The sequence below is a fragment of the Balaenoptera physalus genome, assembly GCF_965194825.1.
Source record: "Balaenoptera physalus genome assembly, chromosome: X".
NCBI classification, from domain to species: domain Eukaryota; kingdom Metazoa; phylum Chordata; class Mammalia; order Artiodactyla; family Balaenopteridae; genus Balaenoptera; species Balaenoptera physalus.
The window spans coordinates 119,466,694-119,483,868 of NC_138903.1; the positions used below are offsets into that span (position 1 = coordinate 119,466,694).

Sequence of the window (17,175 nt, forward strand, 5' to 3'; positions counted from 1 at the left end):
TTCAAGTTTATAAATGATGTGCAGGAAATGTCTTTATGGAAGACTGAACCAAGGGGACATCTAGATGAAGAATGGATGGTGCCAAAGGGCTCAGTTGCTGTTTCCATCTATCTCAGGAGATGAGCTTCTCCCTGACCGCTTTCTGCCCTTGAGTGAAGACAGATTAACATTAGTTGGAAGAGGCTTCCTTCCTTAATTAGGACTACCTATGGCCCTGCCGGCTCTATAGCTAGACAGTATGTGTGTGTGTGTATGTGCGTGTGCGTGTGTGTGTGTGTGTTGGGGGTGGGTGGCGAGCACTTCTATATCATTGTGAACTTGGCAAAGTGCATGCTACAGTTTTCCCAAAACCATATTGTGACATAGGGTTAATTATCTCACACATCATAATTGAAATCTCAGGATTTCATATCTGGAGCCAAGGACAGAGTACTATACACAGATCTGCTTGGAACTGCAGTTACCCAGTGTATGGAGGGAAAAAACAATGCAAAGAAAAGCAAATAATACTTGCAAACTTTCTTCTGTTTCATTCAAAGAGCCTCACAGAAGAGCAGATATCTCCTTTATGTCCTCTTTTATGTTTCTCAAGTCCTTCTAAAAAGTGGGGTCCAGCCTTTGAACCTTGGTAATTTGAGCCAAACCCACCCATCAGTCATTGAATCAGCAATTATCGAGCACCTACTATATGCTATGATCTGTGTTTGTGCCGAGAGACTGCAAAGCATGGACCAGGAGATAAATGGGAGGACAAATCCAACACAATATGAAACCATTAGATATTCAATCTGAAACCCAATTCATTGATTTTCATTCGAGACCTGCACCAACCTTGGATAAACCCAGCAACTAAGTGTTGACTTCAGGCTTATGTGAAACACGTATTCAAATCCCTTCCAAAGAACCTGACTCTGCCTTACTTAAATATCGACCAGCATTCAAGCATCTAGAACAGCAGCCAAAATACATTTTCTTATTTTTAATAGATAATATTTTTTCTGGGTTTATTGAGAATGATTTTTGAAACTGCTCTTAGCTTTTCCCTAGTAATGGATGTACCGTGTAACCAGTGCCTAAAGCAGCCAATGAACTCAAGTCTATTGAATCATTTTCTGCACAAAGACGGCTGTTCTGTGCCCCACTATCGACCCGCTTCCATTTGCCTGAGTATGCCCATTATGCAGCAGTGTACCCAGAAAGGGCTATTTTAAGGGACAGAAGATTTTCCCTTTTTCTTTTAATGAATAAGCTTTGCAAGACAAAACCAAGGTGACTTCCTGCTTGGCTTTTGTTTTTAGTTTTTGTTGAACAAAGAATATTGATTTAACTGTCAGGAACATGTTCTGTCTCCCTGAAGAGCTTAGAGGCTGGAAGCCATAGAAAGGGCACTAGATTAGGTGTCAGGAGGCCACTGGGTAGCCACACAACCTGGAAGAAATAGCTGATCATCTCTGGGCTTCAGTTTCTCTTTCTCTAGAATTAAAAAGACAGGACAGGACAGAAGTTAAGAGGCAGTTCTTCCACTTACCAGTTGTGTGGATTTGAAAAAGTCACTTAACCTCTCTAGGCCTCAGTTTCCTTGTCTGAGAAATGGAGATAATAACAATATCTACCTCATAGTGTTTCATGGGGATTAAATAAGAAAATACATGTAGATGATGAGTACAGTGCCTGGCACATAGTGATTGGGAAATATAAGCAATTGTTAGTGTTCCAGGTTAAATTAAATCATGATAGCCCCTTCTGGCTCTAAGTTTCTGTAAACACTTAAGATCAGTACAATTTTTAGTATCATTTTAAGTGAACATTTTTCTTCATTTTTTGATTATTGCATTTATTAACTGACCATAGCATGTTAAACAATTGCTACAAGTTGATTAATATGAAATCTCATCAATAGTAACTCCTTTGGTTTATTTCATAGAATTGTTTCTGAAAAAAATTCTTCTCCCTGAAACTGAAAGAATGAGAAAGCAGATATTTAATACTTCATGTCTACAGAAGAAATACCAGCAGATAGAGGCCACTGATTCTCACACCAACTGGTACTTTAACCCATAAGAAAGAAGAGAGTAAAGGATTTACTGTGTTTGTGAGGAATCCAAGACTTTTCTCTGTGATCTTTGTAAATGTAAGATTATAGAAGTTCGCCTTGAACTATGGCTATGTTTTATCAGTATTCAGTGAGCGGTGTGTGGTTTGGAAGACATTCATCTTATATATGTGGGAGAATAGATTGACTGAGGCAAGCCTATGGAACTTCCTAGAATAAAAATCCTCAAAATCCTCAAGACAAACCCAATACTGTTTTAAAATGCTGAGCCCGTGTATGCATGTCCGTGCGTGCGTGTGTATGTGTGCGTGTGTGTGTGAGATTACTGAATTCAGGCTAATGTTCCCTATGTAGACCTTTAATAGTCAATATGCATAGAATATAGAATAGGACTGTGAGAATTATTTTTTGATCCAGGTAACTAATTAAAAGTGCTTTATGACAAGACAGGAGTCTGTGTCTTTCTCTGCATGGGACTTTCCTGTTTTTTCCTTGTCAGCAAAGTTGAAGTCAAAGTGGCCATGTGAGATTGTGGAAGAGCTTGACATGAAAAGATGAGATCTAGGGTTGGTGCCAGGAGATCTCATTTTGCCCACCTAGGTGGGTATTATGTAATGTGTCTCCTAAAAGAAGAAGCTGTGTGGTAATTGTCTTTTAATCTGTTGCTGAAGAGCCTCTTGCTCATGTTAACATTTACAAGGACAGGATGGCCAGATGCAGTTGAGATCCAGCTGCTTCTTAGCTTTCATCTGACCTTGGTAGCACTATCGCATCATTTCCCAGTGCCCTCTGGCAAAGAGGACTGAAGCAATCATTTTGTATGTCCACGTGTGGAGGTGCAAGGTGGAGTTGTCTCTTTAGACTGAATCTGCACATAACAACATTGCTAAAAGCTTTGCTCTTTACCCCATCCGCGTCTTCTATTATATATACTGAGCTAGTGACGGTTCAGAAAGTAATTGTCAGCTTGCCTGGAAGACCCAATTTGTGCATTAAGATAATGCTGTCCTGATCTCTTGCACCAGTTTGTTTATTGTTTCCTTTGTGAAATATTTTTATTCATCAGACCATAAACCCATACTCACCATATTGAACAGATCACCCTCTAGATATGAAATAAAAAGTAGAATCTCCCTCTGAGGGCAGTGGAAACTCCAGAAATGTGAATTAGTGGTAGGAGTGATAGGGAAGACAGCTTCCTGTGACATTAGCTTCTCAAACTAATAGTGTACATGTGCAGTAAGTAATAACTCTTCAGGTTTAAGTGTAGATATTGCATCTTAGGAGTAACATTAGTAGAATATACCTAGGAAAGTGACCAGGCTGAAGAGAGATCTAGAAAACATAACGAACAAGAAAGGGTTGAAGTAACTACATGTTTAGCCTGGAGAGAAGACTAAGCTAAGCCATGCTGACTCTTACAAGATTTGACAATGGAAGAGATAGTACACTTGTTTTGTGTAACTACAGAAGCAAAATCTAGACTAAATAGATAGAAATTGCAAGAAAGCAAATTTCAGATAAACAGTACAAATAAACAAAACCTTATAAAAATGAAAACTATCCAAAAATAGAATACATTTACTCAGAAAGTAGCGGCTGCTTCCTAGAGATGTTGAAGTTAGGTGAGCCTGTGGTAGAGATGCTGTAGAAAGGATGCTTGCACGAGTGGGAGACTGGTTAAGTAATCTCTAAAGTTATCCCTTTCACACTCTAAATTACTTTTTTCTATGATGCTGATCAAGAACTAGGAAAATAAGATCATATACCTTCATTCATTCATCCGTCCAAGCGTCCATTCTTTAATTTATTTAAAAAACACTTCTTGAGTGACTACTATGTGCCAGGTACTATGTTAAGCACAAGATATATGACACAGAAATGTATGATACAGAAATGTAAATATTGATAGGTCATTACAGTATAGGATGATGCGTGCAAAGACAGATGTATAAGTAACAGAAAGAGTCATGGAGATGTTATGGGGAAGTGGAATCTAGGAAGATCTGACAGAGGAGAAAGTCATGCCTGAGTAGAATCCGAAGGGATTAATTGGAATTTGCCCGGAAGACACGGTGGTTAAGGTGGGAAGACCATTCTAAATGAGGGGTAAATATGTTCAAAGACATGGAGCAAGTTTGTAAAATTTTAGGTAACTCGTCATTGCTGGAGCATAACGTCTGTCAGGAGATGGGGGAGAGGAGATGGGATGAGGAAGAAAGTGTGAAACTGGGCTAGATCTTGAGTGGCCACTCCAAGGAGCCTGAACCTTTATGGATGCCAGGAAGCTGGGCACGAATGTGCCTTCCTTCTATTCCTGCCCTTGGCTTTGCTTACACAATCCTTGCATCTGAGTTGGAAGTCATTCATAGCAAAAACAAAATGAAAATAGAGATCAGTTATTTTCTGCTGCCACAAAGTCAGCTTAATTTCCAGAATCTCATTATCTGATTTCTCTATATCTGTTATCATTTTGATCCGAATGTAACAACAACAAAAAATCGAACGTAAGAATTTTACCATTTACCACAAATTGAACAATATTATGTGTTTTCTAAGCTATTTCAAATGTCTGTGGACAGGAAATGAAATAATATCTGTAGCTGTTCCTTCATAGAAAGCCTGTCTCCCAGTTGATATGCTGTGTTCTTTTTAAGTTATAAGCAAATGGAATCATCTTAACAACAACAGTATAAACCTTCCAGAGTTTAGCATTTTTTTGGTTCTGATTTTTAAAGAAAAGCTCTTATCTCTTTAGTCATACAATTCAAATGAGCTTTAATTTTTGTAAAATCCCTATAATTGGCCTTATTAATTAGATGGTCAATCAGATTTGGGGAGAACACAGACTTATGGACTTTCAAAAAATAACCTGCAATGTTATTATTTTCAAGTATTGTACTTGAGAATCCTGTAAGTGCTTTAAAAAAAAAAACGCACATTCTTGTTTGAATGCAAATGCTGCTGTAACTACAGTTCTTGAAAACAGTTGGTCTGTATTGGGTTTTTAATATTCATATTTATTAATTTTATTCTGAATGCACACAGGGAGTGTTCTGGATCAGAGACAGCTTATCGTTATTAAGTTAAAAAGCAAATAATGACCTCGATTCCCCATACCCTGATTTTTAGCCCTGGAGTAACACGATGAAAGCCACGTCAAATCTCCTACACATGCAAGGTCTGTATCACAGGTGAGGAACAGGGAAAAATGGGTTTTCTCTTTTTTAAATACAGAAGAAAGAGGCAGCTACCTCCTGCTTCCCTCTTGAAAGGAGGGAGTGAAACCTTTCTCTTTGGAGACAAAATGGAAAGGATTCTGGCTTCTTACTCCAGCCTTTTGGACTATAAATGCATCTTTCCAAGGACCAGATGTGTCTCTAAGTTTTATGACCTAGAAATGTCTCCAAGGTCCCTGGCCTCGCTTTTCCTTGAAATGTAAACATTTACCTCCAGAGTTAGATAAATCCCCCTGGAGTTCTGTCACTATCTATACAGTTGTAAATTACCTTCCCAAGGCTTACTCTTAGCCCAAGATCCCAAGTTTTCAACAACATTTATTTATAAGTCCCCAGTCTCTGCAGATACACAAAAATATTTTCTCTATACCCCATAGTCAGCCTACCCTATCAATGAGGCTAACATTTCTTTGTGTTAAGGATGCATGCTTGCTTAGCAAATCTTTTTCCCTATGCTCAGTAAAAATAAGCTTCAGCTCAGTATGTTCTCATCATAATAAATTTTAGTATAATTCATTCAACAAATTCAACAGATACTGGCGGAGTGCCTACTGTGTGCCAGGCCTTATTCTAAAGAGGTATTTAACTTAACTTGTAAGTAGATTTGTTCCAGAGTTGGCATTTTACTGTTGCCTATATACCTTCCCCTTCCATTAGAATGACTCTTCTCCAGTTAGATCAATTCTTGTTTCATTTGCTATTCCAAAAGTTCTAAATGATCACAGTACCAAAAACATGCAATCTGAAAAAAAATTTTGATCAAGGTTTGGAACATTGTTCTTTGGGGACTATTAAATTCAATCATTTTTCTTTGTACTTTGCCATCCTTCCTTATCACTTATAATCCTAACTGCTAATCTTCAAGACATTCACATATCTTCCTTCACTAAACTCAAGCACATTAATTTGCATGCTAGACTAACTAACTCAAATAACTTCTCAGCTTTAAGGCAAGGAAAGTTTTTCTCCAAAATATTTCCAACTACCAAACAGTTTTGTTTGCCAGATCTTAAAGTCCACTTTTATCACTAAGTCCATGGTTGCTTAAAAGTATATGGTTTTTTCATAACCTGCTTATCCTTCACTAAAAGAAAATCAAAGTATTTATACTGACAGCATCATAGGTAGTCAAAATCAAAGTGACCCTTCACTAACATGTCTCTGGATCATTTCTTAAGATCATCTTAGAAAAGATAGTAGTTTAATGAGCAAAAAATAAAAATACAACCAAAAAGATAGTTTAGTACAGCTAAAGGACAAAACTTGGAATTCCAAGCATAGCAAACCATAACGAGTTATTTCTCCTAAAGCTTTGAATTTAGTGCAAAAATAGGTTGAAACAATAAGAAGTTTTAGTTATAGCATAGTTTTTGTTACTTTCCAGTCAATAAAACACCTGGGGAATTTAATATGATTTTTTTAATGTTTATTTCATCCATTTATATCTTTCCATTATAGTTCAGAGCAAGTAAATAACTTGTGCCAGAAAATAATCAATAATAACATGCGTAGTGTATATTTTCCCAACCAAAGAGTGATTATGAGTTTGAGCCTAGGCCAGCCAGGTTAGCAACACATGGCTGAGTGTTGAAGACGTGCTTCGACACACATATAGAGCCCTTTGACAAGGCTGGGAGACTTACTGCTTCCAGGAATTTAAGGTAAATTCTGTCCAATTATTAGCTGACCACTAAGCTAACCAAGCAGTGACTTCAGTGCCCACACACAATAAAGAATTTACATAATTTATTCAGAAATGTCTCTAAACAAACAAACAGCAGCAACAACAACAATGACAAACAGCAACAATAAGAAAGCCTCAGGAGAGGGGAATCTGATTTTCAGACTTGCCACATTATATTATGTAAAATGTCCAGTTTAAAACAAAAAATATGAGGTATACAAAAAAAAGAAAAAAAAACAAGAAAATATAGCCCCAGGGGCGGGGGGGAGGCAATCAATAAAAACTGTCCTTGAGGGAGCCAAGACTTTGGACTTATTAGACAAAGACTGTAGATCAGCTATTTTAAACTTGTTCAAAGAACCAAATAAAAGCAGCTCTAAAGAACCTAAGAAAGCATGAGAATGATGTCTCACCAAATAGAAAATACCAGTAAAGAGATAGACTTTATAAAAGGGAACCAAATAGAAATCCTGGAGTTGAAAAGCACAATAATTGAAATGAAAAATCTACTTGCAGAACCCAAACAGCAGATTTGAGCAGTCAGCAGAAAGAATCAGTGGACTTGAAAATAGGTCGATTGAGATTATCCACTTCAAGGGACAGAAAGAAAAAAGAATGAAGAAAAATGAATAGAGCTTCAGAGACCTGTGGGACACCAGCAAGCATATTATCATATGGAAATCCCAGAAGGAGAGAAAAGAGAGAAGAGACAGGAAGAACATTTGAAGAAATAATGCCTGAAAACTGTTGAAATTTGAAAAAATACATTAATTTACACATCCAAGAAGCTCAGTAAACTCAGAAAGATTCTTACATAGATACATGATAATCAAAATGTCAAAAGAAAGAGACAAAGAGAGAATCTTGAAAGCAGCAAGAGAGAAATGACTCATTGTGTAAAAGAGATCCACAACAATTATAAGAGCTGATTTCTCATCAGAAAACATGGAGGTCAAAAGGTGATGGGATGACATAGTCAAAGTTATAAAAGTGCTAAAAGAATTCTATATCCAGAAAAAAACTATCCTTCAAAAATAAAGGAGAAATTAAGACAGTCCTAGGTAAACAAAAACTGAGAGATTTCAATTCTAGCAAACCTGCCCTACAAGAAATCAGGCTGAAATGAAAGGACATTAATTCAAATCCACAGGAAAAAATAAAGAGCAACGGTAAAGGTAACTACATAATTAAATATAAAATAGTATAAATCTATTTTTGTAACTTTTTCTTGTATTTGACTTAAAAGACAACTGTGTAATACATAAATACATCTGTGTTAATGGATACACAATGCATAATAGGCAATTTGTATGAGGATAACAGCACAAAAGAATGGGGAGGGAATGGAGTTATATAGGAGCAAATATTTTGTACACTATTGAAATTAACTTGGTGTCAATCTGAATGAGATTGTTATAAATTAAGATATTATTTTTTAAAATATTTTATTTTATTTTGGCCATGCCACATGGCTTGCAGGATCTTAATTCCTGACCAGGGATCGAACCCGAGCCCCCTGTAGTGGAAGCGCGGAGTCTAATCACTGGACCGCCAGGGAATTCCCAAGATATTATTAATTGTAATTCCCAAGTAATCCACTAAGAAATCCATTCAAAAACATATAGTGGAAATAAAATAGAATAAAAGATACCCAGATTGAAAGGAAGAAATAAAACTATCTCTGTTTGCCGATGACATGATCTTGTATACAGAAAATCATAAATAATCTACTAAAAAACTGCTAGTGTAATGAGTTCATCACAGTTGCAGGATACAAAATCAATACACAAAAATCAGTTTCTGTACACCTGCAATAAACAATCTAAAAACAAAATTGAAACAATTTTATTTACAATAGCATCAAAAACATTTTTAAAATATTTTGGAATATATTTAACAAAAGAATAATAAAACTAGTACCCTGAAAACTATCAAAGATTGCTGAAAGAAATTAAACAATATCTAAACAACTGAAAAAATATCCCACGTTAATTGATTGGAAGACTTAATATTGTTAATATATCAATATTTCCCAAATTGATATACAGCTTAAAAGCAATCCTTATGAGAATCCCAGTTGGTTTCTTTGTGGAAACTGATAAACTGATCCTAAAACTCATGTGGAAATTAAAGGGACCCAGAATAGCCAAAGCAATCTTGAAAAAGAACAAAGTTGGAGGACTCACACTTCCCAATTTTAACACTTGACTGTAGAGCAACAGTAATCAAGACAGTGTGGTACTGGCCTAAGGATAAACACATACAACAGTGGAATAGAATTGAGAATCTAGAAATAAACCCATGTATCCATGGTCAATTGATTTTTAACAAGGGTGCCAAGGACCTTTAGTGGAGAAAGAAGAGTCTTTTCAAAAAATCATGTCAGAAGAACTGGATAGCCAAATGCAAAGGAATGAAGCTGTGCCTTTACCTTCACATCATATGCAAAAATTAACTCAAAATGGATCAAAGGGTTATGTACTCTTTTTTAAATATTTATTTATTTATTTGGCTGCCTTGGGTCTTAGTTTCAGCACTCGGGATCTTTGTTGCAGCATGCAGGATCTAGTTCCCCGACCAGGGGTCGAACCCCGGCCCCCTGCATTGGGAGCACGGAGTCTTAGCCACTGGACCACCAAAGAAGTCCTGGGTTATGTACTCTTAACCTATATAAAACTCTTAGGAGAAAACTGAGGTAAATATTTGTGACCTTGGACTTGGCAATGAATTTTCAAAAATGACACCATAAACATAAGCAACAAAAGAAAAATGGATAAAATTGGACTTCATCAAAATTAAAAACTTTTGTGCATTGAAAGGACACTATTAAGAAAGTGAAAAGTCAATTAACATTTTGGTAGAAAATATTTGCAAACTATGTATTTGTTAAAGGACCCGTAGCTAGAATATAAAGAACTCTTACAACTCAATAAGGAAAAGACAGATAACCTGACTAAAAAATAGGCAAAAAATCTGAATAGCTACTTCTGCAAAGAAGATATACAAGTGGCACATAAAAAGATGTTGGAAATCATTAGCTATCAGGTAAATGCAAATCAAAACTACAATGAGGTATTACTTTGTACTCACTAGGATGGATAAATCGAAAGGTGAGGTAAATGTTGAAGAAATCAGAGCCCTCATGCACTGCTGCTAGTAATGTAAAATGGAGCAGCCACTTTGGAAAACAGTCTGCAATTCCTCAGAAAGTTAAGCATAAAGAAATGAAAATACACGTCCACATAAAAACTTGTACACAAATGTTCGTAACAACATTATTCATAATAGCTAAAAAGTGGAAACAACCCAGATGTCTAGCAACTGATGAATGGATAAAGAAATATATAGTGTGTTCATATAATGGAGTATTATTTGGCTATAAAAATGAATGAAATATTGATACATGCTACAGCTGGTATGAACATTGAAAATCTTATGCTAAGTGAAATAAGCCAGATACAAAAGGCCACATAATTGTATGATTCCATTAATATGAAATGTCCAGGACAGGCAAATCTGTAGAGACAGAAAGTACATTACTGGTTTCCAGGGCATGGAGTATGGGGGTGGGGGAATTGGGACTAACTGATGAAGAATACAGGGTTTCTTGTAGGGGTTATGAAAATATTCCAGAATTAGAGGGTGGTGATGATTGCACAACCTTGTGAATATACTAAAAAACCAAAGAACTGTATACTTTTCAAAAGGTGAATTTTATGACATGTGAATTATATCCAAATAAGAAATGAGTTAAAAGGAGAATAAGAAGAATGAAGTTTTGTTATATTACCATTTGTTGGAGTCAAAAGTTTTACCAAAAAAGTTTTACCATTAGCCCAGTACAAGACAACATAAACTGTGGTTACATCACAGTATGACTTCTATTTCTAGAAGGAGCAATATACTGCAGGTAGGTGGCACAAGTGGCAAGGAGATATGAAATAAAGCCTATCAAAAAGTGAGTTTAACTACCACCTACATCACCGGTAAGATCAGTGGCTTTGTATCAGAGTGTTCTGAGCGATCTGCCTAGGCAAGTAAGTGTCAGTGACAAATAGAGTGACCAACTGTCTTAGTTTGCCTGAGACAGGGTTTTCCTGGGATCCAGTATTTTTGGTGCTAAACCTGGGATTATCTTGGACAAACCAGGATGATAGGTCACCCTAGACAACAGTTGGGCCTATGCCATGAATCTAGACTGCTCATGTACTGGGCTATGCCTGAATCTGCCCAAGCCCCTGAGGATCTTCAAAGCATCAGAGAAGAATGGAGTATTCATGGGTTCCAGCTATCAAAAACTCTCTTATATCACCCCCCTCCCTACACATAAGAAGAACGACAAGTAGGGAGGCCATAAATGATTTCATAGGAGGGACTATTACTCTAGGTGACGCCCTGCCTTCTTGCAGTCATTTTCTTGCCTTCTAAATTCAAAAATGGCCAATGATAAGAGTGAAAGGGCAAGTGCTTGTACACAGAAGTGTGCACACATCCCTTTTGAGGAAGATCTTCATTCCAAATGAAAAAAAAATGTAATAACACACTTACCATGTGCCAAGCCCTCTTCTAAACAGTGCAAATATAAATTCATTGTATCCTCTTATAACTCTATGAAGTACATACTATTATTATCATCATTTTTCATTATCCCCATTTTATGTATGAAGAAACTAATACGCAGACAGGTTAAGTAGCTTACTGAAGGTCACACAGCTAATAAATATTAAACTCAAGGATTTGAACCCTGGAAACCTGACTCCAGAGTCCAAAGTCTTAGCCACTATGCTAAACTGCATCCTGAAATAAGACATATTATGAGTGGACAAAGAAGTGCAGACCCACAAAGACAAGGCAAGTGAGGAAGGGCTTGAGCCTGAAGAAATAATTCAAATAAATCAGGGAAAATTACCTTCTCAGTCCTCTAATGCTAATTGACTCCTAACCCATAATCACACCGTGCCAGAGGCAGGGCTTGGAAGAATTTTGTGTGGATCATTTTCTCCCCACATCTCTAATTCAAGATGCCTACATTTGGGGCTTCTATTAAAAAGGGCAATGTGTAATTTCCAAAGAGATGAACTTGAATACTTGAGTATAAAATATTCAGTGTTTTTCAAAGTGATTGACATCTTTAATTCATAGTTTGTCCTGACTGTTGTCAGTCAAAACATAAAAGTTCAGAAAATGGCAAGGACAGGGGTGACAGTGGTGGGGTTTGGACAGTGGAGTGCAGTGGGGATCAACCAGGAAGCACATTAAAGGAAAACATTAAAGCCTATTTCCAGCAGAAGTTCTCAGAAACACTACAGGAAATTAATACAAATGACTGGCATAATCACACTCAATAAAACCAGGAGCAGGTGTCTGGTAGTCCTACAGTCAAAACAACTTAATAAGATTATAGTGCATAGAGGGCTTAAGGATTTCATGGCTTAGGATAAGTAGGATTCAGTTTTCATTAGAGATAGGTTAATAGGAGACATTCTGCTACAACTAAAAAGTCCCTCATTCAACAAGCATTTACGTTGAGTGCCTACTATGTGCCAGGGTCTGTAGTAGTGTTAAAGATACAGTAATGAAAGAGGCAAACACAGTCCCTGCCTTCGTGGTCTTAATAAGTAAAATAGACATTTTAAAAAGCATCACAGATAAATATATAAATTACAAATTCTGATAAGTCCTTGAAGGAAAAGAATAGGACTTTATGAAAAAGACTAACTACAGAGGCTGATTTGATAGAAGCCTCAGAGTCAGCTCCTCTGAGTCAGTGAAACTTAAGCCAAAACCTAAAGGATGAGTAGGAATTGGACACGGATTTGGAGGTAGAGTTGAAAGTGGACTTCTAGGTAAACAGTCTTGAGGTGGGAGAGAGCTTGGCAACATTCTAGGAATTGAGAAGGCCAGTATGGCTGCAGAGAAATGAGCAATGATCAGAGTGGTGCAAGATGAGAATGGATGGGTGGGAACAGGCTAGATCATATAGATGCTTGTAGACCAAGGAAAGGAGTCTAGATTTTATTTTAAGTACAATGGGAAGTCACTGTAGAGGTTTTTTGGTTTTAACATGGGGAGGGGGGTGTGACACTAGCCAATGTATAGTTTAAACATCTCCAAACTATATACAGTTGACCCCTGAACAATGAGGAAGTTAGGGATCCCAACCTTCCATACCCACGAAAATCTGTGTTTAACTTACAGTCAGTCCTGACAGAATTTGTTTCCAGAATTTCATATCTAGATGCATGGTTTAGAGCAGGAGTCAGCAAATATTTTCTCTAAGGGGCCTGATAGTAAGTATTTTAGGCTTTGCAAGTCATATGGTCTCTCTCACAACTATTCAAATCTGCCATTGTAAAAGCAGCCATAGACAGTCATACATAAATGAATGTGGCTGTGTTCAGTAGACTATTTATGAAAACAGACTGTGGACCAGATTTAGCCACAGACCATAGATTGCTGACTGTGGCTTAGAACAATAACAATATGTGTTGTGTTTGTTACAAGAAAAGAATTACAGACAGATATGACTGATAAACATAGAGGGAAACATTCTTTCCAATACTAACAACTGAATCCAGCAGCATATAGAAAAGATTTTACACCATGACCAAGTGGGGTTTATCTCAAGAATGCAAGGTTGGTTTAACATTCAAATCAATCAATATAATTCCCTGTATTAACAGAATGAAGGAGAAAAACATATAATCATCTCAACAGATGTAGGCATTTGACAAAATTTAATATCAGTTGGCAACTATACTCCAATAAAACTTAATTAATAAAAACATTTAATATCAGTTCATGATAAAAATTCTCAGCAAACTGTAAATAAAAGGGAACTTCCTCAATCTAATTAAGGCACTGATGTAAAAATTACAGCAAATATCACTTACTGATAAAAAGACTGAATGCTTTTCCTCTAAATTCAGCAACAAGACAAAAAAATCAATTCCTAACACTTATATTCAACAGTGTACAGGAATACCTCAGAGATATCACAGGTTCGGTTCCAGACCACCACAATAAAACTAATACCACAAAAAAGTGAGTCACATGAATTTTTTGGTTTCTGAGTGCATATAAAAGTTACATTTACACTATACTGTAGTCTATTAAGTGTGCAATGGCATTATGTCTAAAAAACAATGCCTTAATTTTAAAATACTTTATTGCTAAAAAATGATAATCACCACCTGAGCATTCGAGTCATAATCTTTTTGCTGGTGGAGGGTTTTGCCTCCATGTTGAGGGCTGCTGGCTGATCAGGGTGGTGGTTGCTGAAGGCTGGGGTGGCTGGAGAAATTTTTAAAAATAAGACAACAATGAAGTTTGCTGCGTCGAATGACTCTTCCTTTAGTGAACCATTTCTCTGTAGCATGCAATGCTGTTTGATAGCATTTTACGCCCAGTAGAACTTCTTTAAAAATTGGAGTCAGTTTTCTCAAACCCTGCTGCTGCTTTATCGACTAAGTTTATGTAATATTCTAAATCATTTGTTGTCATTTCAACAACCTTCACTAGGAGTAGATTCCATCTCATGAAACCACTTTCTTTGCTCATCCATAACAAGAAATTCCTCATACATTAAAGTTTAGTCATAAGATTGCAGTAATTCAGCCATATCTTCAGGCTCCACTTCTAATTCTAGTTCTCTTGCTGTTTCCACCACATCTGCAGTTACTTCCTCCACTGAAGTCTTGAACCCCTCAGAGTCATCCATGTGGGTTGGAATCAACTTCTTCCAAACTCCTGTGAATGTTCATATTTTGACCTCTTCCCATGATAATGAATGTTCTTATGGCATCCAGAATGGTGAATTCTTTCCAGAAGGTTTTCCTAGGTCCATCAGAGGAATCACTATCTATGGCAGCTATAGCCTTACAAAATGTATTTGTTAAATCATGACTTGAAAGTCGAAATGATTCCTTGATCCATGGGCTGCAGAAAGGATGTTGTGTTACTAGGAGTGAAGACAACATTAATCTCGTTGTACATCTCTATCAGAGCTCTTGGGTGACCAGCTACATTGTCAATGAACAGTAATATTTTGAAAGGATTCTTTTTTTTCTGAGCAGTAGTCTCAATAGTGGGCTTAAAATATTCAGTAAACCATGTTGTAAACAGATGTGCTGTTATCCAGCCTTTGTCCTTCCATTTATAGAGCACAGGCAGAGTAGATGTAGCATAATTCTTAAGGGCCCTAGGATTTTCAGAATGGTAAATGAGCACTGGCTTCAGTTGAAAGTCACCAGCTGCATTAGCCCCTAACAAGAGAGTCAGCCTGTCCTTTGAAGCTTTGAAACCAGGCACTGACTTCTCCTCTCTAGCTATGAAAGTCCTAGATGGCATCTTCTTCCAATAGAATGCTGTTTCATCTCCATTGAAAATCTGTTGTTTAGCTGCCTTCATGAATTATCTTTGCTAGATCTTCTGGATAACTTGCCGCAGCTTCTACATCAGCACTTGCTGTTTCATCATGCACTTTATCTTATGGAGACGGCTTCTTTCCTTAAACCTCATGAACCAACCTCTGCTAGCTTCAAACGTTCCTCCTTCAGCTTCCTCACCTTTCTCAACCTTCACAGAATTGAAGAGAGTTCGAGCCTTGCTCTGGATTGGGCTTCGGTATAAGGGAATATTGTGGCTGGTTTGATCTTCTATCCAGACTAAACTTTCTCCATATCAGCAATAAGGCTGTTTCACTTTCTTATCATTCGTGTGTTCACCGGAGCACACTCTTAAGTTCCTTCAACAAGTTTTCCCTTGCATTCACAACTTGGTTACCTGTTTGGTGCAAGAGGCCTACCTTTTGGCCTGCTTGGCTTTCAGCATGCCTTCCTCACTAAGCTTAATCATATCTAGCTTTTGATTTAAAGTGAGAGATGTGCAACTGATCCTTTTACTTGAACACTTAGAGGCCATTGTAGGATTATTTTTTTTAACATCATTATCAGAGTATAATTGCTTTGCAATGTTGTGTTAGTTTCTGCTGTATAACAAAGTGAATAAGCTATATGTATACATATATCCCCATATATATATATATATCTTGCATCTCCCTCACACCCTGCCTAACCCAACCTCCTAGGTGGTCAGAAAGCACCGAGCTGATCTCCCTGTGCTATGCAGCTGCTTCCGACTAACTATCTGTTTTACGTTTGGTAGTGTATATATGTCAATGCTACTCTCTCACTTCATCCCAGCTTACCCTTCCCCTCCCCGTGTCCTCAAATCCATTCTCTACATCTGCGTCTTTATTCCTGTCCTGCCCCTAGGTTCATCAGAACCATTTTTTTTTTTAGATTCCATATATATGTGCTAGCATATGGTATTTGTTTTTCTCTTTCTGACTTACTTCACTTTGTATGACAGACTCTAGGTCCATCCACCTCACTACAGAAAACTCAATTTCATTTCTTTTTATGGCTGAGTAATATTCCATTGTATATATGGGCCACATCTTCTTTATCCATTCATGTGTCGATGGACACTTAGGTTGCTTCCACTTCCTGGCTATGTAAATAGTGCTGCAGTGAACATTGTGGTACATGACTCTTTTTGAATTATGGTTTTCTCAGGATATATGCCCAGGAGTGGGATTGCTGGGTCATATGGTAGTTCTATTTTTAGTTTCTTAAGGAACATCCATACTGTTCTCCATAGTGGCTGTATCAATTTACATTCCCACCAACAGTGCAGGAGGGTTCCCTTTTCTCCACACCCTCTCCAGCATTTACTGTTTGTAGATTTTTTGATGATGGCCATTCTGACTGGTGTGAGGTGATACCTCATTGTCATTTTGATTTGCATTTCTCTAATGATTAGTGATGTTGAGGATCCTTTCATGTGTTTGTTGGCAATCTGTATATCTTCTTTGAGGAAATGTCTATTCAGGTCTTCTGCCCATTTTTGGATTAGGTTGTTTTTTTTTTTTGATATTGAGCTGCATGAGCTGCTTGTATATTTTGAAGATTAATCCTTTGTGAGTTGCTTCGTTTGCAACTATTTTCTCCCATTCTGAGGGTTGTCTTTCCATCTTGTTTATGGTTTCCTTTGCTGTACAAAAGCTTTTAAGTTTCATTAGGTCCCACTTGTTTATTTTTGTTTTTATTTCCATTTCTCTAGTAGGTGGGTCAAAAGGGATCTTGCTGTGATTTATGTCATAGAGTGTTCTGCCTATGTTTTCCTCTAAGAGTTTT

The 17,175-nt window shown here is 37.1% G+C and overlaps 1 long non-coding RNA gene across 1 annotated transcript in view; it reads left to right on the forward strand.

Moving 5' to 3' along the window:
- The window catches only part of LOC309652034, a 120,207-nt gene extending 103,547 nt beyond the window's left edge, over positions 1–16,660 (forward strand). Inside the window, exon 3 of the long non-coding RNA XR_014258522.1 lies at positions 1,925–16,660. This is a non-coding gene — a long non-coding RNA (uncharacterized lncRNA). The remainder of the gene's footprint in view (positions 1–1,924) is intronic.
- Positions 16,661–17,175: the final 515 nt, after the last annotated feature.